At 42.5% G+C, this 21726-nt stretch overlaps 1 protein-coding gene across 1 annotated transcript in view; it reads left to right on the top strand.

Annotated features, from left to right (window-relative positions):
- Positions 1–19887: 19887 nt before the first annotated feature.
- Positions 19888–21726, top strand: part of LOC141139124 (galactoside alpha-(1,2)-fucosyltransferase 2-like) — a 42695-nt gene continuing 40856 nt past the window's right edge. The window contains exon 1 of the mRNA XM_073624945.1: positions 19888–19951. The gene's annotated coding sequence lies outside the window, so the exon portion shown is untranslated. The remainder of the gene's footprint in view (positions 19952–21726) is intronic.

A 21726-nucleotide genomic window follows, 5' to 3' on the forward strand; every position in this document is an offset into this window, starting at 1 on the left:
AAGAGAGCAGATGATCAACAAAGCTTTAAAGCAACCATAGCAGTGGATAGAAATGTTTAAGAAAAACTGCTTCCTCAGCTGTTGGGTAGTTCAGCTGCTGCGGCTTGTATTGCCTTAATAATTAAAGGAGCTGACAGAGACACTAGCAGCTAAGAAGATCTGCCATAGCTGTAAAACTGGAAATTAGGCTGCCTTTCATTAATCTATTACACAAAGGACTGACAACCGACATGAGGTAGAGTCTAGTGTAGTAAGGTTACATCATTTCCTATGTAAACACTACAGAGAGGTCACACAAATAGAGAGTGACACGGTACACAAGGAACTGGAAACCCCACAATGTATCCTGAGGATATTTATTAGGATAGTGTAGTTTGGCGCTGTGCTACAGCTCTAGAAATAAGGGTACAGTCTGCAATTAGGTAGGCCATATACAAGCTTGGGAAAGGCTACAAAGTAGAGCTCAATGCCTAAAGGCACCAGATCATGATGTCTGCATCATAACTAGGGATGAGCAGGGCTGGACTGGGACAAAAATTTGACCCTGGTTTTCATCCAGACCTGCCCACTTGAATTTTGCAAACACGCACAAAAACAGTATATAAACTATACACAGGGGGTAGGGGATGGATGGGAACATAAATGGTGATGGATACAGATTCAGAATGGGATAGAGAAGCAAAGACACAAGGATTTCCAAAATGTCCAGTCACTTGTCCCCACAGCAGGTCTAGTTCATCATTGTCTGCTCTTCCCTAATAGATATGAGATAAATCAGGAGATTGTCATGTCTGTGGGAAGCTTAAGGCTAGGATCTGGTTTGATATTGCAAGCAAGGAAACCAATTCAAACATTCCTTGTGAATATCAGACAGTCTGGGATTTAAATTTAGACTGATAGGCAGCATTTTTTGTAAAATCCATGTGATTAATTAGTGATTGCATGAAAAGGCAACAATACCTTAATTGTGCATAAGGTTACCTGTAGTGTGCTAGTGTGCCCATCCCATGCATGACCAGGCAGTGACCACTCAGATAGGTAGCCAGAGCCAGGATAGGATAGGATATGAGAGCCGGCTGGCCGCTCGCCTGCACGCCCGCCTACACAAAGTGAGAGCAGGGATCTCCCACCCGGCATGGCCGCAGTGTCACTCCCGCCTCCCGGACCCAGCGGCGCCTATAATGGATGTCACACATCCCGCGGTCCTGGCATTGGATCAGTGTGATTTCCATCATAGGCTAGGCTCCGCTGGGTCCAGGAGGCGGGACTTTGTGTATGTCACCCGGCCGCGCTCGGTAAGCAGGAGATCGATCCCCGCTCTCTTTGTAAATGGTTCGGGGCTAATAGTTCTGTTATGAATGCCGAGACCCAGGGCTTTTTAGGGGCCCACTCAGGGCTATAGCCCTGGTCAGCCCCCCCGCCGAAGCCACTGCTTATAGAGAGTACAGCGGTGCTCAAATGGCCGTGCAGCCATTACTTTGACAGGCTGTCACTGAAACTGGCCCACTGAGCCATCAGCCACTCGAGAAACTCCCAGTAGTCCCGATGGCCAGTACATGCCTGGGGATAATACACTGGATTCAGTTTAAGCAGGCTTCAGTGCATTTCAAAGAAGTTTGGTTGCTGAACCCAAACCCTACTGAAATCAATGGGAGCCGAGTCTGTCAAATCAAGAATACCCATTTTCTGGGCTAATTGGAAAGGGGTTGGAAAAAAATGCACTAACACGTACCAATGTAAACATTTTTTAAAAGAAAATTCAATTCAATGAGGACATTTTTTTTTATATGCTTCAAGTAATACATTAAAAAACATTTTAAATAATATCCATGGGGAGCACTCTAATCCTGTCTCTTAAGGGGTGCATCTCTGTGATGTACAGAAAGTTCTTCATCAGCAATGACATTTACAAAGGAAAAACATTTTTTTTGTCAGGAAATGACATTCCTCTGCTGGCTTTTTCTTTATATGGCATACAGACCCCTCCTTATTTTACTCCTTATGCTGCTAGCATTTGTAAAGAGATAGGAAAATATAATATATTTACTTGTTTCACGCTTCAGTTGCATCCTGGTTTTTTGCCTAGGCAAATTATGTCATACATTCCAGGAGTCTTCATGGGAAAGAGGACTTTCTCAGCTAAATATACCCTCCTGCCTGCATGCCTGAGCTAAGGGCAGATAAATTCTGGGAAGTTAATGCTAAATAATCATCTACTCTTACCCAAGAAGGCCATGGCCAGAAATGCCTTGGGGGGTGGAGGGTCAAAGTGATTTCCCAGAAAAATAAAGGATGGAGACATGGATGGATGGTGGTTTTGCTTCAAATATTAAAGATGAATTAAATATTGTTTTTTGTTTGTGGTGGTCAGACGCAGTGTAGTTCTGCTTTAAAGTGGACCTTCAGTCATTTTTTCATCTTTAGACCTATTAAATCTGCCCTTGTTGCTGAGGGCTCAGGCTATTTGCCTTTAGTAAATTAACTCCATTGAATACATACAGCATACATTATATAATACATTGCATTTTTTCTTCTTGCTAGAGAAGAAAAAATGTAAACAAAAAAAGTGTGTAAAAAATAAATAAAAATAAAAAATAAAATATATTAAAAATAACAATAACTATATCAGGGTTGGATCTAGGTCAGTGCCATGGTCAGAGTCACAGGTCAGGGTCAGTGTATTTTAAGTAGGTTTAAAATCAAAGCATTAATATCCGTGACAGTTATGCCCTATACACACGATAGGATTTTCCAATGGAAAATGTGAGATCGGAGCGTGTTGTTGGAAATTCCGACCGTGTGTGGGCTCCATCACACATTTTCCATCGGAATTTCTGACACACAAAGTTTGAGAGCTGGCTATAAAAATTTCAGACAATAAAATCCGTTGTCGGAAATTCCGATCGTGTGTATACAAATCCGACGGACAAAGTGCCACGCATGCTCATAATAAATGAAGAGACGAAAGCTATTGGCTACTGCCCCGTTTATAGTCCCGACGTACGTGTTTTACGTCACCGCGTTCAGAACGATCGGATTTTCCGACAACTTTGTGTGACCGTGTGTATGCAAGACAAGTTTGAGCCAACATCCGTCGGAAAAAATCCTAGGATTTTGTTGTCAGAATGTCCGAACAAAGTCCGACCGTGTCTATAGGGCATTAGTGTTTTAGGTAGAATAAAAAAAAAACAAAATGTGCACTATTGTTTCTGGGCACTACTATAGGTACAAACAACAAATAACATACACATATCACTGCAATCACCAGGAGCAGGAAAATTTGTGTTGGGTTGTTCTTTACTGGTAGGTCATGGCAATATTCAATACAACTTGAAAGAAGAGCAAAAAATCACTCATTACTCCCACCTCAAAACTGCATTGTGACATACCATAACCACAACCTTAATAGTATTAAAGTGAATAAAGTGTGATGTTCATAACAAAGTCCATATAAAGTCCATACAAAGTCGATAAATTGTGCAGAAAAATGAACACATCCAACAGGAGTTATCATAAATCACCAGTTGTGCATGTGAGACGCCTCCCCCTCCAGAAAGAAACTCACCAGTAAAAAGTGCCATTCACTCTCATGACTGGCAAAAAAGTGCCTGTATAACTTAGTACAAATTCCTGGGAATTCCTGTGCAACTTAGCACAGGTTCCTGGGATGCATCAGCACTGGGTCACTCCATCTGGTTCATAAAACACCAAATCATATAAGGAAGAAAAAGAGACAGCCTCCAATGGTGTAGTAAAACCATCAACAACCATTTCATTTTAAATAAAGCCACTCACAATAGTCAAACAATTCAAGCTCATTTCACACTAGAAGTGGCGTCAGGCAGTAGTGAGTAGGGATGAGCCGAACACCCCCCTGTTCGGTTCGCACCAGAACATGCGAACAGGAAAAAAGTTCGTTCGAACATGCGAACACCGTTAAAGTCTATGGGACATGAACATGAATAATCAAAAGTGCTAATTTTAAAGGCTTATATGAAAGTTATTGTCATAAAAAGTGTTTGGGGACCTGGGTCCTGCCCCAGGGGACATGGATCAATGCAAAAAAAAGTTTTAAAAACGGCCGTTTTTTCAGGAGCAGTGATTTTAATAATGCTTAAAGTCAAACAATAAAAGTGTAATATCCCTTTAAATTTCGTAACTGGGGGGTGTCTATAGTATGCCTGTAAAGGGGGGCATGTTTCCTGTGTTTAGAACAGTCTGACAGCAAAATGACATTTTGAAGGAAAAAACTCATTTAAAACTACCCGCGGCTATTGCATTGCCGACAATACACATAGAAGTTCATTGATAAAAACGGCATGGGAATTCCCCAAAGGGGAACCCCGAACCAAAATAAAAAAAAAAAAATGACATGGGAGTCCTCCTAAATTCCATACCAGGCCCTTCAGGTCTGGTATGGATATTAAGGGGAACCCCGGCCAAAATTAAAAAAAAAAAATGACGTGGGGTTCCCCCTAAATTCCATACCAGACCCTTCAGGTCTGGTATGGATTTTAAGGGGAACCCCGCGCCAAAAAAAAAAAAAAAAAACGGCGTGGGGTCCCCCCAAAAATCCATACCAGACCCTTATCCGAGCACGCAACCTGGCAGGCCGCAGGAAAAGAGGGGGGGACGAGAGTGCGGCCCCCCCTCCCTCCTGAACCGTACCAGGCCACATGCCCTCAACATTGGGAGGGTGCTTTGGGGTAGCACGGTGACTTGACGGGACTTCCCTGTGGCATTCCCCGTGACGTCACAGGGAAGTCCCGTCAAGTCACCGTACGTCAGAGGGGGGCGGGGTCACCGGGTGGCCCCGCCCCCCCGTTATTTAAGAACTGTCAGACGAGGAGCGCCGTCACACAGCGGGAGCCTCCCTCCATGCCAGCATGGATTGCGGAGCGGCCCGGAGAAGAAAAGAAGAAGAGAAGAAGAGAAGAAAAGAAGAAGAGAAGAGCGGGAGCCTCCCCCCCATGCCATGGGTGCGGAGCGGCCCGAGGAGAAGAAGATAGAAGACGCCGCGGAGGAGATGCTGGACGAGAACGCCGGAGGAAGAACCAGAAGAGCCAGAAGAACCAGAAGAACCAGAAGATGAAGGAAGATAGAAGAAAGAAGAAGCATTTAAATAAAGGAATTGTCAAAAACTGTCTCTTGTCATTTTTAACATTTTTGACACTTTTTTCGTGAAATGGTAGGGGTACTTATGTACCCCCTTACCATTTCACACAGGGGGGGGGCCGGGATCTGGGGGTCACCTTGTTAAAGGGGGCTTCCAGATTCCGATAAGCCCCCCGCCCGCAGACCCCCACAACCACCGGCCAGGGTTGTGGGGATGAGGCCCTTGTCCTCATCAACATGGGGACAAGGTGTTTTGGGGGGCTACCCCAAAGCACCCTCCCAATGTTGAGGGCATGTGGCCTGGTACGGTTCCTGCGGCCTGCCAGGTTGCGTGCTCGGATAAGGGTCTGGTATGGATTTTTGGGGGGACCCCACGCCGTTTTTTTTTTTTGGCGCGGGGTTCCCCTTAAAATCCATACCAGACCTGAAGGGTCTGGTATGGAATTTAGGGGGAACCCCACGTCATTTTTTTTTTTTAATTTTGGCCGGGGTTCCCCTTAATATCCATACCAGACCTGAAGGGCCTGGTATGGAATTTAGGGGGACTCCCACGTCATTTTTTTTTTTTAATTTTGGTTCGGGGTTCCCCTTTGGGGAATTCCCATGCCGTTTTTATCAATGAACTTCTATGTGTATTGTCGGCAATGCAATAGCCGCGGGTAGTTTTAAATGAGTTTTTTCCTTCAAAATGTCATTTTGCTGTCAGACTGTTCTAAACACAGGAAACATGCGCCCCTTTACAGGCACACTATAGACACCCCCCAGGTACGAAATTTAAAGGGATATTACACTTTTATTGATTGACTTTAAGCATTATTAAAATCACTGCTCCTGAAAAAACGGCCGTTTTTAAAACTTTTTTTTGCATTGATCCATGTCCCCTGGGGCAGGACCCAGGTCCCCAAACACTTTTTATGACAATAACTTGCATATTAGCCTTTAAAATTAGCACTTTTGATTTCTCCCATAGACTTTTAAAGGGTGTTCCGCGGCATTCGAATTTGCCGCGAACACCCCAAATTGTTCGCTGTTCGGTGAACTTGCGAACAGCCAATGTTCGAGTCGAACATGAGTTCGACTCGAACTCGAAGCTCATCCCTAGTAGTGAGCAGTGACTGGCTCAATCTCTCACTGCCACCTTAATGTTGGGCCACTCCCGCAGCTTCACTTCTGGTTCCAGCTCTGACGCCACTTCTGGTTGCCATGTATCCATGCCCCGATGCGTTTCGTCCTACCGACTACATCACTTTTTTTTCTCCTGAGCATGGGGTGTTATGTGTGTGTTTTTCATGGTAATACACAGTTACATAAAAAAAATTATGTTTTGTTTACTTTTTTGCGCCAGTTTTCATTTTATAATAAATTATACCTTTGTGTATTTTTTTTTTTAACTGTATACACTACGTAATTTCAATGATATGCACAGTTTTAGTAACACATGTCAAAGTTGCTAAACTGTGTTCAGGTGTTAGGATTTTTTTACCCTCCATCATGAAGGGGTTAAAATATCAGGGATATCATTTACAGCAGGTGGGGTTTGATAGTCATATATGAGTGTGGGGAAAGTCAAACACACATAAATACCAAGAAGTGGGTTCAAATAAACCAAGGAAAAGGCATAAAAAGACCTCAGTTTGAAAATATGAAGGGGTAATGATGAGATACCCACATACAACATACAACGGATGTATTAAAAGATTATCAGGAATTTATTAGATAGAATAGATTTCCAACAAAGCAACGAAATTATCTTCAGAGGAACTTTGATCATAAGTAACACATATATAAACAGAGAGAAAAAATGTTTTAATACGAGAACAAATTACAAATTACATTCCAGCAAGAAGAGGACCGGAGAATATAGTGCAAGAAGCAGGGTACAATATAAAAAGGAAAATTTACCAATAGGAGAAGGGATATTTTTTATAATCTCAACAATGTAAACTTAAAGGGGTTGTAAAGGCAGAAGGTTTTTGTATCTTAAAGTGATTGTAAAGTCTTGTTTTTTCCCTAGAAAAAAAAAAACATACATGATGTACTTACTCTGTTGCAGTGGATTTTCACAGAGCAGCCTGGATCCTCCTCTTCTCGGGTCCCTTTTCTGGCCCCTTCCTCCTGTTCAGTGCTTTACAGCAATCAGCTTTGCTACAGGGGCGCAAAACATGAGTCACAGCTCCTTGTGGCCATTCTGACATGGAGCCCGACACGTCCCCGCCCCCTCTCTCTCCTGATTGGCTAGCTGACTTTAGTTGAAAGCAGCGGCAGCCAATGGCGCCACACTGCTGTGTCTCAGCCAATTAGGGAGGGAGGATCTCAGACGGCTGAGACACTTGGGGACATCGCTGGACAGAGATGGACCTCTGGTAAGTGTTATGCCCTGTACACACGGTCGGACTTTGTTCGGACATTCCGACAACAAAATCCTAGGATTTTTTCCGACGGATGTTGGCTCAAACTTGTCTTGCATACACACGGTCACACAAAGTTGTCGGAAAATCCGATCGTTCTATACGCGGTGACGTAAAACACGTACGTCGGGACTATAAACAGGGCAGTGGCCAATAGCTTTCATCTCTTTATTTATTCTGAGCATGCGTGGCACTTTGTCCGTCGGATTTGTGTACACACGATAGGAATTTCCGACAACGGATTTTGTTGTCGGAAAATTTTATCTCCTGCTCTCCAACTTTGTGTGTCGGAAAATCCGATGGAAAATGTCCGATGGAGCCCACACACGGTCGGAATTTCCGACAACACGCTCCGATCGGACATTTTCCATTGGAAAATCCGACCGTGTGTACGGGGCATTAGAGGGGCTGAGGGGGTTTGCTCCATTCTGTCAGGGAAGTAGAGAGAGATCTGCTGTTCCTAATGATTAGGAACAGAGATCTCCCTCCTCCTCCAGGCAGTCCCATCCCCCCACAGTTAGAAACACTTCCCTAGGGAACACTTAACCCCTTGATGGCCCCCTAGTGTTAACCCCTTACCTGCCAGTGACATTTTTACAGTATTCAGTAGCTATTTTTAGCTCTGATCACTGTATAAATGTCAATGGTCCAAAAAAAAAGTGTCAAAAGTGTCCGTTCTGTCCGCCACAATGTCGCAGTCCTGCTAAAAAACATTGATCACCACCATTACTAGGAAAAAAAAAAAATAATACAAATGCCATAAATCTATCCCCTATTTTATAGACGCTTTTCCACAAACCAATCAATATACACCGATTGCAATCTTTTTTTTACCAAAAATATGTAGAAGAATACATATTGACCTAAACTGATGAAGAACTTTTTTTTTTTTATTTACATTTTTATTTTATTTATTTTTATTTATTTTTTATATTTATTATAGCAAAAAGTAAAAAATATTGTTATATATATTACCAAAAATATGTAGAAGAATACATATCAACCTAAACTGAGAAAAATATTAGCTTTTTTTAAAAAAAATTGGGGATATTTATTATAGCAAAAAGTACAAAATATTGTGTTTTTTTTCAAAATTGTCGCTCTTTTTTTGTTTAAAGCGCAAAAACTAGAAAAACGCAGAGGTTATCAAATGCCACCAAAAGAAAGCTCCATTTTTTTGTTTGGGTACAACATTGCATGACCGCGCAATTGTCAGTTAAAGCGATGCAGTGCCGTAATCGCAAAAGATGGCCTGGTCAGGAAGGGGGTAAATCCTTCCAGGGCTGATGTGGTTAAGATAAAAAAACCTTCTGCCTTTACAACCCTTTTAGTGCATTCTATATATTAAGATAAAAAGCCTTCTGTGTGCATCAGCCCCCCCCCCCCCCCTCAATACTTACCTTAGCCCCATCTAAATCCAGCGATGTCCACAGGTGCCTGGATTATAGGTTACCCAAAGAAAACAAATAAAAACTCCATGGCTGAGTATACTAAAGCCATTTAAAGGGACGGGCTGCTGTTGCTACATCCCTGGCTGCTGCTGTAAAACCATAGGTCCATCTCATTCATGCCAGATAAACCTCCTGTAATCTAGAGAGTTCACTTGAATGTGGTGGAGCACTCAGAGTGGTTTCATATTTGGGTGGATTCTTTGCGTTATCAGCTTGGAGTATTTCATGAATTGTTGGACTTTTGAATGAATGAATTATTTATTTATATTTTACTTTTTGCACATTTGCTCTTTATTCACTTATACTTATAATGTGTATGGTATGCATTTACTGATTACACCGGATATGTGTTTATGTGATGAATTTATGTATATGAATTTTCCTATCACAGTTTGATTTATATCTGATAAGAATTGATTTTTTTTTTTTAACAGAATAAGTGGGGTTTTTATTTTATTTTCATTTTATTTTGTATAACGCATGATTAATTATTGTACACAGCATTTCACTTAAACAGTGCATCCATTTTTTTGCTACTAGTTTGTTCTGTGTATTCTAATATTGTATTGCTGCAGTCTTTGTTTTTGAATATTTGTTTCTAAGCGCAGATGGATAGTTTATAAATATAAAGCAATAAAAAAGTGATCTCCCATGTGAAGAACTACACCTTGGACTACTCACCTACTCAATTTCTTCTTCACCATACGTTTCTTACCCACAGAGCCTATCCTAAATCACTCGCCATGCACGTGGTGAATGCAGCGAAACTGTGTATACCGATTTATTGGAACACGACTCACACTCCTTTACTCTCAGAATGGTTCATCCGCCTTCAGAAAATCACTGATATGGAAGAACTCATCAGCCTGGCATGGGACTCCCCCCTCCAATTTCACAGACACTTAAGCCTGCACCACTGACCAGTACAAAAGCCTTGTAGTCTCCAAGGTTTAACCTTCAAATGGGCAAACAATCTCCATGTCTGATAATGCCTTGCTCCTCCACCCCCCTTTTTTAGATTCAGTTAAAGACCTTCTGAATGATCCATATGCAACACCTCTCCAACGCGATGGGAAGATTGGAGAGACCCCCCATCAGAGAGATTTTGCGATGGCCTATCTTCCCTCCTTACCCTTAACATGTCTCTTACCCCTTATCCCCCCCCCCACTATTAATCCCTATTAACCCAAAGTGCCCCCCCCCCCTTTTATTTTGTACCTCTCTCCCTATTGCAGTTATCAATTTAGCCCCTGTCAGGAGGGTCTAATTGTCCATTGTATCTAGTCTCCTTTTCACACTTTTTATACCCCTGACAAACCTCGACTCCTACCTCAACTAAACATGTTTTTCACTGACTTCCCCCCATTGAACCCCCCCTTTTTTTGTTTTTTATTCTTTAAATATCCTCATTATTTTCTTGTTTGGGCTTTTCCCAGTTATTTGTTGTGCATTGTCAGAAAAGACACATGCTGCCTTCCTTGTCTTTGTGCAATGATGGCTCCTTGGTTGGCAATTTGATTTATCTGTAATACTCCTCATGCTGATTTTTACAACACACTAATTGTATAACTATGTGATTGACATTCTTATACTGTATGTACCAAAACATTTTTTCTTTGAATAAATCTTGTTTGGGAAAAAGGAAAATATTTACATTCTTTTTTAAGCCCACGATGGGTGCACAAAAAACTAAACACCAGCAAATGAAAAAGTACAATTTGGGTGTGTCTCTGGTCCACCTTCTGAAGTAGAAACCCTTCCTGACCCCCTGGGGTGCAATGCTCCTAACAGGGTTAAAGCACACTCAGGTCCATCCAGCAAAAATTCCTAGTGGAGCCTTCTCCTTGGACCAGCCAAAGCCGAAACAATGAATACTATGTGAAGGGCTCTCCCAAAAAGAAGAGATACCCATCCCAAGGTAGGGGAGGAGGAAACCAAATGGCCACACATCCTCCTCCCAGACTTAATGTGTATGCTGCTGTACCAAGTGGCTCTGCCACACAGTCCCTTTCACCTCCAATGTGTTCACGTGCAAACACCGCTCTTCCAGTCATGTGTAACAAATGCAATAGGATCCAAAGGGCTGCACACTTGAAAAAAGCATCCACTTTATAATAATCTTTAAAACTAGACACGTGCACTTCGTTTAGTACCGAATTCATTTAATCACTTGCCGACCGGCTCACGCCGATATACGTCGGCAGAATGGCATGGACAGGCATATTAATGTACCTGTACGTTGCCTTTAAGACGCGGCATTGTGGACACGCGCCGTGGGCTCTGTGAGTGTGATCGCGGGTCCCACGGACTCGATGTCCGCAGGGATACCCGCGATCGTCTCACGGAGAGGAAGAACGGGCAAAATGCTGATGTAAACAAGCATTTCCCCATTCTTCCTAGTGATAGGACATTAATCAGAGCTCCCTGTGATCGGGAGCAGTGATCAGTGTACGCGCCCATCCCCCCTACAGTTAGAACACATCCCTAGGACACACTTAACCCCTTCAGCGCCCCCTCCTGGTTAACCCCTTCACTGCCAGTCACATTTACACAGTAATCAATGCATTTTTGTAGCATTTTTATAGCACTGATCGCTGTATAAATGTGAATGGTCCCAAAATAGTGTCCGATGTGTTCGCCATAATGTCGCAATCACAATAAAAATCTGCCAAAAAAATTAATAATAAAAATGCCTTAAAATTATCCCCTATTTTGTAGACGCTATAACTTTTGCGCAAACCAATCAATAAACGCTTATTGTAATTTTTTTTTTTCCAAAAAATATGTAGAAGAATACGTATCGGCCTAAACTGAGGAAAAAATATGTTTTTTATATTTTTTTTGGGAGATTTTTTATTATAGCAAAAAGTAAAAAATATTGATTTTTTTCAAAATTGTCGCTCTTTTTTTGTTTATAGCGTAAAAAATAAAAACCGCAGAGGTGATCAAATACCACCAAAAGAAAGCTCTATCTGTGGGGAAAAAAAGATGTCAATTTTGTTTGGGAGCCACGTCACACGACTGCGCAATTGTCAGTTAAAGCGATGCAGTGCCGAATCACAAAAAGTGCTCTGGTCTTTGGCCTGCCAAATGGTTCGGGGCTGAAGCGGTTAACGAGTTTAGACAAATTTGTTAATTCGGAAAAATCTGATTTTCCGAATTTTTCAGGAAATTTGGAAATTTGAAAATCCAAAAATTCAAAAGAACTAAAATTTAAATTCTGAAATAATAACTAATAATAACTTAACTATTACTAACTATTAAATTATAGGTATTGGAATTTCCTTTCAAATTTGGCTGTTAGTGAACGTAACGAATACAAATTTATCCGAAGTTACAAATTATCTGTAATAATTAATGCCGTATCTAAACAAATAGAACGCAACAAATTAATAATAATAAATAACAATAATAATAAAAACATATTTTTATTATTATTTATTATTATTTAATTCCGTTCCATTTGTTTAGATGTGGCATTCATTATTTCGGTTAATTTGTAACTTCAGATAAATTTGTATTCGTTACATTCACTAACAGCCAAATTTGATAGGAAATTCCAATAACTATAATTTAATAGTTATTATTAGTTAGTTATTATTTCGGATTATCGTTCTTTAGAATTTCCTATTTTTTTTTGAATTTCCGAATTTCCGATCTTTCGGATTTTCCAACTTTCGAATTCCAAATTTTCTGATTTTCAAATTTCTGAATAAAACAAAAAACAAATTCAACAAAAACATTTTTCGGGGGGTGCACATGTCTATTTAAAACGCCATATACAGCAACAGTAGACACCATGGGAGCAAGGAAACACAGTCAATGTGTTTCGCGCTGCTAGCGCTTATTCCTCCCAGACTTCAGGGTAGCTCCGTGTACCCATACCCTCCATCCTAAGTGAAAAATGGAAATAAGTGCAAGTGATGGATGTGGATAGCAAAAATAAATATGTCAAAATAAAAAAAAGTGCCTTGGCTAGGCCTTGCGGCCTGGTATTACATTAAACCCATCAAAAGTTTTGGTCAGTACTTAATAATAATTTTTTTTTAATAAAAAGATTGTTCTAATAGGAACAACCCAAGGTAACATACAACAGTAGAAACAGACCTATGAAGATCAATAAATAAAATTGTCAATAGAGGGCACATAAATATAAAGCTACATTTGGTTTGTCTCTTCATTCATAATTGTTCCCATCCTAGACTTCACTATTTGCAAGTGAAGATCTTCTACTGAACCTTATCAGCTTTGGGAAATATCGCTAACAATAACCCTTTTGCATTGATCTGCATGTATGTAAACATTTTTTATATCATTTAGGTTATACTACAGTACTTTTGTCATGTGTATTTTCTGATGTACATTTGTAGTCTCTCATACCTAGCAGCATTGCCCAGAAATATGTACTGTGTATATATATATATATATATATATATATATATATATATATATATATATATATATATATATATATGTGTGTGTGTGTGTGTGTATATATATATTATACAGTATGTATATGTGTATAATGTGTGCGTGTCAGAAACCCCATAAATTACTAATAATGTACTTCTATAGATTTATACTGTCTATCTGTACACTGGACACATACAGTATCTCACAAAAGTGAGTACACCCCTCACATTTTTGTAAATATTTTATTATAGCTTTTCATGTGACAACACTGAAGAAATGGCACTTTGCAACAATGTAAAGTAGTGAGTATACAGCTTGTATAATATTGTAAATTTGCTCTCCCCTCAAAATAACTCAACACACAGCCATTAATGTCTAAACCGCTGGCAACAAAAGTGAGTACACTTCTGAGTGAAAATGTCCAAATTGGGCCCAATTAGCCATTTTACCTCCCCAGTGTCATGTGACTCGTTAGTGTTACAAGGTCTCAGGTGTGAATGGGGAGCAGGTGTGTTAAATTTGGTGTTATTGCTCTCACTCTCTCATACTGGTCACTGGAAGTTCAACATGGCACCTCATGGCAAAGAGCTCTCTGAGGATCTGAAAAAAGAATTGCTCTACATAAAGATGGCCTAGGCTATAAGAAGATTGCCAAGACCCTGAAACTGAGCTGCAGCATGGTGGCCAAGACAATACAACAGGACAGGTTCCACTCAGAACAGGCCTCGTCATTGTCGGCCAAAGAAGTTGAGTGCACGTGCTCAGCGTCATATCCAGAGGTTGTCTTTGGGAAATAGACGTATGAGTGCTGCCAGCATTGCTGCAGAGGTTGAAGGGGTGGGGGGGGGTCAGCCTGTCAGTGCGCAGACCATACGCTACACACTGCGTCAAATTGGTCTGCATGGCTGTCATTCCAGAGGGTAGCCTCTTCTAAAGATGATGCACAAGAAAGCAAGCAGACTAAGGACATGTATTACTGGAACCATGTCCTGTGGTCTGATGACCACATCTGAACCAAAAAGATAAACTTATTTGGTTCAGATGGTATCAAGCGAGCGTGGCAGCAACCAGGTGAGGAGTACAAAGACAAGTGTGTCTTGCCTACAGTCAAGCATCGTGGTGGGAGTGTCATGGTCTGGGGCTGCATGAGTGCTGCTGGCACTGGGGAGCTACAGTTTCTTTGAGGGAAACATGAATGCCAACGTGTACTGTGACATACTGAAGCAGAGCATGATCCCCTCCCTTCGGAGACTGGGCCGCAGGGCAGTATTCTAACATGATAATTACCCCAAACACACCTCCAAGACAACCACTGCTTTGCTAAAGAAGTTGTAGTCACCAAAAAAAATTTGAATTTGAAAAAAGTGTCCTTTAACTAAGTGCACTAAGTTCAGGCGCCGGACACAGTGCACTATGGGAAGCGCTACGCCAATGCAAACATGAGATTGGTGGTATTTGGAGCTGCTTTGCAGAGCAATCCATCGTGCCGAGCAGCATTCGACAGGCCTGGTGCTTTGTTCTCAGTGTGAGAACAAAGTCACTTCTGGCGTGCTACAAAAAGATGGCCGCCGTGAGCACTAATCCCCTTGCGTTCAGTGGAGAGGGGAGGCCCCTCCCCTCTCCACTGAACACATGGAGAAAGCCAGGAACTAGCTACAGATGCAGCTTGAAGGAGTGCTGTGATGCCGGGGACACAGATATGAGGAGGACCCTACTGCTCCACTGATGGTAACACAGATATAAGGAGGGACTCTGCTGGGGACACAGATGTAAGGAGGGACTCTGCTGTGGACACAGATGTAAGGAGGGGCTCCGCTGGGGACACAGATGTAAGGAACACGCGGTGTTGAAGTATTTGGTGAACGGTGCACCCATCAATATGCTACCTGCTACACCATCTATACCTATTAGAGACTCTTAATTTATTTCAGTTTTGTAATTTTTTTACAATCCAATCGATCCACATCTGCTGTCTGATAGCAGCGCCGCTTTGATGTTTTTATTTTTATCTCCTTTGAGGTTTTAATTTTAACATTTCTTTACTATTTCCATTGATTTTAGTGGCTGCTGAGGGAAACCTCCTCTTTAATGTATTTGTACATGTAATAGTGTTTACTGCACTTATCACTTTATATTTTAGTGTATACCAACTTTATTGTCTTTAATATCGTAAGACCTGTTCATACATAGCGCTGAGATTGGGGGAGTGTGTTTGGGTTTTAAGGTTGTTTTCCTCCTTTTATGTTCACTCCAAAAGACATGCTGGTAGGTTAATTGGCTTCTGCCCAAAATTGGCCCTAGTATATGAATGGGGACCTTGGATTGAGGGTAGGGAATGATGTGAGTGTGTGCGATGTACAGGGTTAGGGACAATTGTAGACACGCAACCACACTCACTCAGATTGAACTGGATGGACTGGTGTCTTTATTCAACCTTACTAACTATGTAACTATTTATGGAGGGGCTCCGCTCCGCTGGGGACACAGATTTAAGGAGGGGCTCCGCTGGTGACACAGATGTATGGAGGGGCTCCGCTGGGGATACAGATGTAAGGAGGGCCTCCGCTGGGGACACACATGTAAGGAGGGACTCCTCTGAGGACACAGATGTAAAGAGGGACTCCGCTGAGGACACAGATGTATGGAGGGGCTCCGCTGGGGACACAGATGTAAGGAGGGACTCTGCTGGGGACATAGATGTAAGGAGGGACTCCGCTGACGGGGACACAGATGTAAGGAGGGACTCCGCTGATGGGGACACAGATGTAAGGAGGGACTCCACTGACGGGGACACAGATGTAAGGAGGGACTCCACTGATGGAGACACAGATGTAAGGAGAGACTCCACTGACGGGGAAACAGATGTAAGGAGGGACTCTGCTGGGGCACCTGATGTAAGGAGGGACTCTGCTGGGGGCACCTGATGTAAAGACGGACTCCGCTGGGGGCACCTGATGTAAGGACGGACTCCGCTGGGGGCACCTGATGTTAGGACAGACTCCGCTGGGGGCACCTGATGAAAGAATGGACTCTGCTGGGGGCACCTGATGGCATCTGGTGGCAGGCGACGTGGCAAGTGACATGCTCAGGGCTCCCACTGATTCTGCATTATGGTGAGTTGAAGGATTTCATTTTAAATTACAATGTAATAATAGAAATAATGCGCTTCGATCATCTTGACACCATAACAACCATGGTGCCAGGATGATTGCAGTGTTAACACAAGGTGTTTGGAGTATCTTCATCTGCTGATTGTTAAACTTTCTAGAATGCACATATTTCTATTGTTGTGTAGGATCTGGGCATGCTGTCCCTCCCTCTCTCCCTCTCTCTCCCTCCATCCCTCGTTCATCTCAGACGCTAACCACACCACCTTAGAGCCACGCCCACTATTTAGCTGAAACCATGCCCATTTTAATCAAGTGGGAGGGGTCAAAAAAGGAAGGGCAGGGTCTGGCGCCCCCACATCCTAAAACTTCACCAGCCGCCACTTCTATTGAGCATCTGTGGGACATCCTCAAACAGAAGGTGGAGAAGCGCAAGGTCTCTAACATCCACCAGCTCCGTGATGTCCCCATGGAGGAGTGGGAGAGGACTCTGGTGGCAACCTGTGAAGCACTGGTGAACTCCATGCCCAAGAGGGTTAAGGCAGTGCTGGAAAATAAAGGTGGCCAGACAAAATATTGAGACTTTGGGCCCAATTTGGACATTTTCACTTAGGGGTATACTCACTTTTGTTGCTAGCGGTTTAGACATTAATGGCAGTGTGTTGAGTAGGGATGAGCGGAACACCCCCCTGTTCTGTTCGCACCAGAACATGCGAACAGGAAAAAAGTTCGTTCGAACACGCGAACACCGTTAAAGTCTATGGGACATGAACATGAATAATCAAAAGTGCTAATTTTAAAGGCTTATATGCAAGTTATTGTCATAAAAAGTATTTGGGGACCTAGGTCCTGCCCCAGGGGACATGGATCAATGCAAAAAAAAGTTTTAAAAACGGCCGTTTTTTCAGGAGCAGTGATTTTAATAATGCTTAAAGTCAAACTATAAAAGTGTAATATTCCTTTAAATTTCGTAGCTGGGGGGTGTCTATAGTATGCCTGTAAAGGGGCGCATGTTTCCCGTGTTTAGAACAGTCTGACAGCAAAATGACATTTCAAAGAAAAAAGTCATTTAAAACTACTCGCGGCTATTGCATTGCCGGTCCGACAATACACATAAAAGTTCATTGATAAAAACGGCATGGGAATTCCCCACAGGAGAACCCCGAACCAAAATTTAAAAAAAAAATGATGTGGGGGTCCCCCTAAATTCCATACCAGGTCCTTCAGGCCTGGTATCTTTATTAAGGGGAACCCCGGCCAAAATGTAAAAAAAAATGATGTGGGGGTCCCCCTAAATTCCATACCAGACCCTTCAGGTCTGGTATGGATTTTAAGGGGAACCCCGCGCCAAAATTAAAAAAAAAATGGCGTGGGGTCCCCCCAAAAATCCATACCAGACCCTTATCCGAGCACGCAACCTGGCAGGCCGCAGGAAAAGAGGGGGGATGAGAGAGCGCCCCCCCCTCCTGAACCGTACCAGGCCACATGCCCTCAACATTGGGAGGGTGCTTTGGGGTAGCCCCCCAAAACACCTTGTCCCCATGTTGATGAGGACAAGGGCCTCATCCCCACAACCCTGGCCGGTGGTTGTGAGGGTCTGCGGGTGGGGGGCTTATCGGAATCTGGAAGCCCCCTTTAACAAGGGGACCCCCAGATCCCACCCCCCTCTGTGTGAAATGGTAAGGGGGTACAAAAGTACCCCTACCATTTCACTAAAAAACTGTCAAAAATGTTAAAAATGACAAGAGACAGTTTTTGACAATTCCTTTATTTAAATGCTTCTTCTTTCTTCCATCTTCCTTCATCTTCTTCTTCTTCTTCTGGCTCTTCTGGTTCTTCCTCCGGTGTTCTCGTCCAGCATCTCCTCCGCGGCGTCTTCTTTCTTCTTCCCCTTGGGCCGCCCATGGCATGGGGGGAGGCTCTCGCTCTTCTCTTCATCTTCTTCTCTTCTTCATCTTCTTCTCTTCTTCATCTTCTTCTCTTCTTCATCTTCTTCTCCGGGCCGCTCCGCATCCATGCTGGCATGGTGGGAGGCTCCCGCTGTGTGACCTGTCTCCTCTTCTGACGGTTCCTAAATAACCGGGGGGGGGCACCCGGTGACCCCGCCCCCTCTGACGCACGGTGACTTGACGGAACTTCCCTGTGACGTCATGGGGAATGCCACAGGGAAGTCCCGTCATGTCCCGTGCGTCAGAGGGGGGAGGGGTCACCGGGTGGCCCCGCCCCCCCATTATTTAAGAACCGTCAGAAGAGGAGACGCGTCACACAGCAGGAGACTCCCACCATGCCTGCATGGATGCGGAGCGGCCCGGAGAAAAAGATGAAGAAGAGAAGAAGATGAAGAAGAGAAGAAGATGAAGAGAAGAGCGGGAGCCTCCCCCCATGCCATGGGTGCGGAGCGGCCCGAAGAGAAGAAGATAGAAGACGCTGCGGAGGAGATGCTGGACGAGAACACCGGAGGAAGAACCAGAAGAGCCAGAAGAACCAGAAGAAGAAGATGAAGGAAGAAAGAAGAAGCATTTAAATAAAGGAATTGTCAAAAACTGTCTCTTGTCATTTTTAACATTCTTGACAGTTTTTTAGTGAAATGGTAAGGGTACTTTTGTACCCCCTTACCATTTCACACAGGGGGGGGCGGGATCTGGGGTAGTAGTTTTAAATGAGTAGTTTTAAATGACTTTTTTTACAGGCATGCTATAGACACCCCCCAGCTACGAAATTTAAAGGGATATTACACTTTTATTGTTTGACTTTAAGCATTATTAAAATCACTGCTCCTGAAAAAACTGCCGTTTTTAAAACTTTTTTTGCATTGATCCATGTCCCCTGGGGCAGGACCCAGGTCCCCAAACACTTTTTATGACAATACCATGCATATAAGCCTTTAAAATTAGCACTTTTGATTTCTCCCATAGACATTTAAAGGGTGTTCCGCGGCATTCGAATTTGCCGCGAACACCCCAAATTGTTCGCTGTTCGGCGAACTTGCGAACAGCCGATGTTCGAGTTGAACATGAGTTTGACCCGAACTCGAAGCTCATCCCTATAGTTGAGTTATTTTGAGGGGACAGCAAATTTACACTGTTATACAAGCTGTATACTCACTCTTTTACATTGTAGCAAACTATCATCTCTTCAGTGTTGTCACATGAAAAGATATAATAAAATATTTGCAAAAATGTGAGGGGTGTACTCACTTTTGTGAGATACTGTATGTGTACAGTGTACAGATAAACAGTATAAATCTATAGAAGTACATTATTAGTAATTTATGGGGTTTCAGACATGCACACATTTTATATCATTGTACAGGATTTATTTATAAATAATATCTTTGGTATTTAGGTTATAGGGCGGAGGTTCAATTTATCTGTACACCGCCTGAAATAATTTACCATTAAGTAGAGAAAGGAAGCGAGCAAGCCAACATCGAGGGATCTCTATGCCACATCATACGGTAGATACGCTTGTTGTCATTATGTACTATATGTTTTGATTATATTTGTCTATGTCTCCTTATATTTAGTTAGGATGTGTTTAAATATTTGGTTCTTTAACATTCTAATGATGTTTCTAATAAATCCTGTTCTTCGATTAACAGAGTTAGAGACTAAACCTGCCATCATTAATTCAACACTTTCTGTGTTTCTGTCATTATGAAAAAAAAAATCCTTGACATATAGTGTTTCAAAATGAGATTAAAAAATAGGTTAACAATTTGCTTCTTGTAGAACTATGCCCACTAATGCTTACTAATTAACCACTTCAATACCGGGCACTTTCCTACCCAGGCTAACTTTCAGCGCTGTTGCACTTTGAATGACAATTGCGTCGTCACGCAACACTGTACCCATATGAATTTTTTTTCAGACAAATTAAGCCTTCTTTTGTTGGTATTTAATCACCACCGTTTTTTTTTTATTTTTTGCTAAATAATTTTTTTTTAAAAAGACTGAAAATTTTGAAAAACAAAGTGTTTTTCTTTGTTTCTGTTATAAAATATTTCACATAAATGATCTTTCTTCATACATTTAGGCCACAATGTATTCTGCTCCATTTCTTTGGTGAAAATAACCCAAATCAGTATATATTATGTATGTCTGTAGGAAAGTTATAGAGTCCACAAACTACGGTATATATGTAAAAATTGATCAAACCTGATCCCTCCCCGAGTAGCCAAACTATTCATTTGAGGAGTATATTTTTAATGATGGACATTTAAAGCGGAGCTCCACCCAAAAGTTGAAGCTCTGCTTGTTCACACCCTCCCCCCTTTCCACTTCCACATTTGGCACTTTTTTGGGGGGGCAGGAGGGGAGCGAATACCTGTCAAAACCAGGTACTGGGAGACACACAGGTCCCAGAAGACAGCAGGACCAGAAAGTGCAGCGCGACTCTCGCATGCGCAGTAGGAAACAGGCTGTGAAACCGCAAGGCTTCACTTCCTGTTACCCTTAGTAAGTATGCTGACGCCTGTACCTGAAGCCGATGGACTAATCGGCTAGTGGTGCCGACATTGCGGGATACCTGGACAGTATTTGTAGCTGCTGACTTTTATTATTTTTTTAATAAAGCATACAATTCCACAATATTCTATTTTGATTCCTACCCGTGGTGGCCAAACTATTGATTTGAGGAGTACATTTTTAATTGTGAACACTTCAAGTAATTGTAAAGCTTTACTTTTTTGTAATAAAATAAAAAACATATTATACCTACCTGCTCTGTAATGGTTTTGCACAGAGCAGCACCGATCCTCTTCTTCAGGGGTCCCCTGCCAACTTTTATGGCTCCACTTTTTGTCGAGTACCCCCATAGAAGCTTTCTAAGGTGTCTCTCGTGGACTCGCTTCCGAGCCACCCTGTCTGCCATAGAATGCATTAAATTGATAATAAAGTCTTTTTTTTTTGTTTAAAAGACTTACTTACCTGCTCTGTGCAGAGGTTTTGCACAGAGCAGCCCAGATCCTCCTCTTCTCGGATCCCTTGCTGGCACTCAGCTTGCTATGGGGCACCTGAGCTGAGCCACTGCTTTGTGTGTCGATTCAGACATGGAGCCGTGGCTTGGCCCCACCCCCTATCCTCATTGGCTCACTGACTTTAATTGACAGCAATGGGAGCCAATGGCACCTGCTGCTGTGTCTTAGCCAATCAGGAGGGAGGGTCCTGGACAGCCAAGGCTCTCGTGCAACATCGCTGGATCCAGATGGGACTCAGGTAAGTATTAGGGGGG

The sequence above is a fragment of the Aquarana catesbeiana genome, linkage group LG04, assembly GCF_042186555.1.
Source record: "Aquarana catesbeiana isolate 2022-GZ linkage group LG04, ASM4218655v1, whole genome shotgun sequence".
Lineage (NCBI taxonomy): Eukaryota > Metazoa > Chordata > Amphibia > Anura > Ranidae > Aquarana > Aquarana catesbeiana.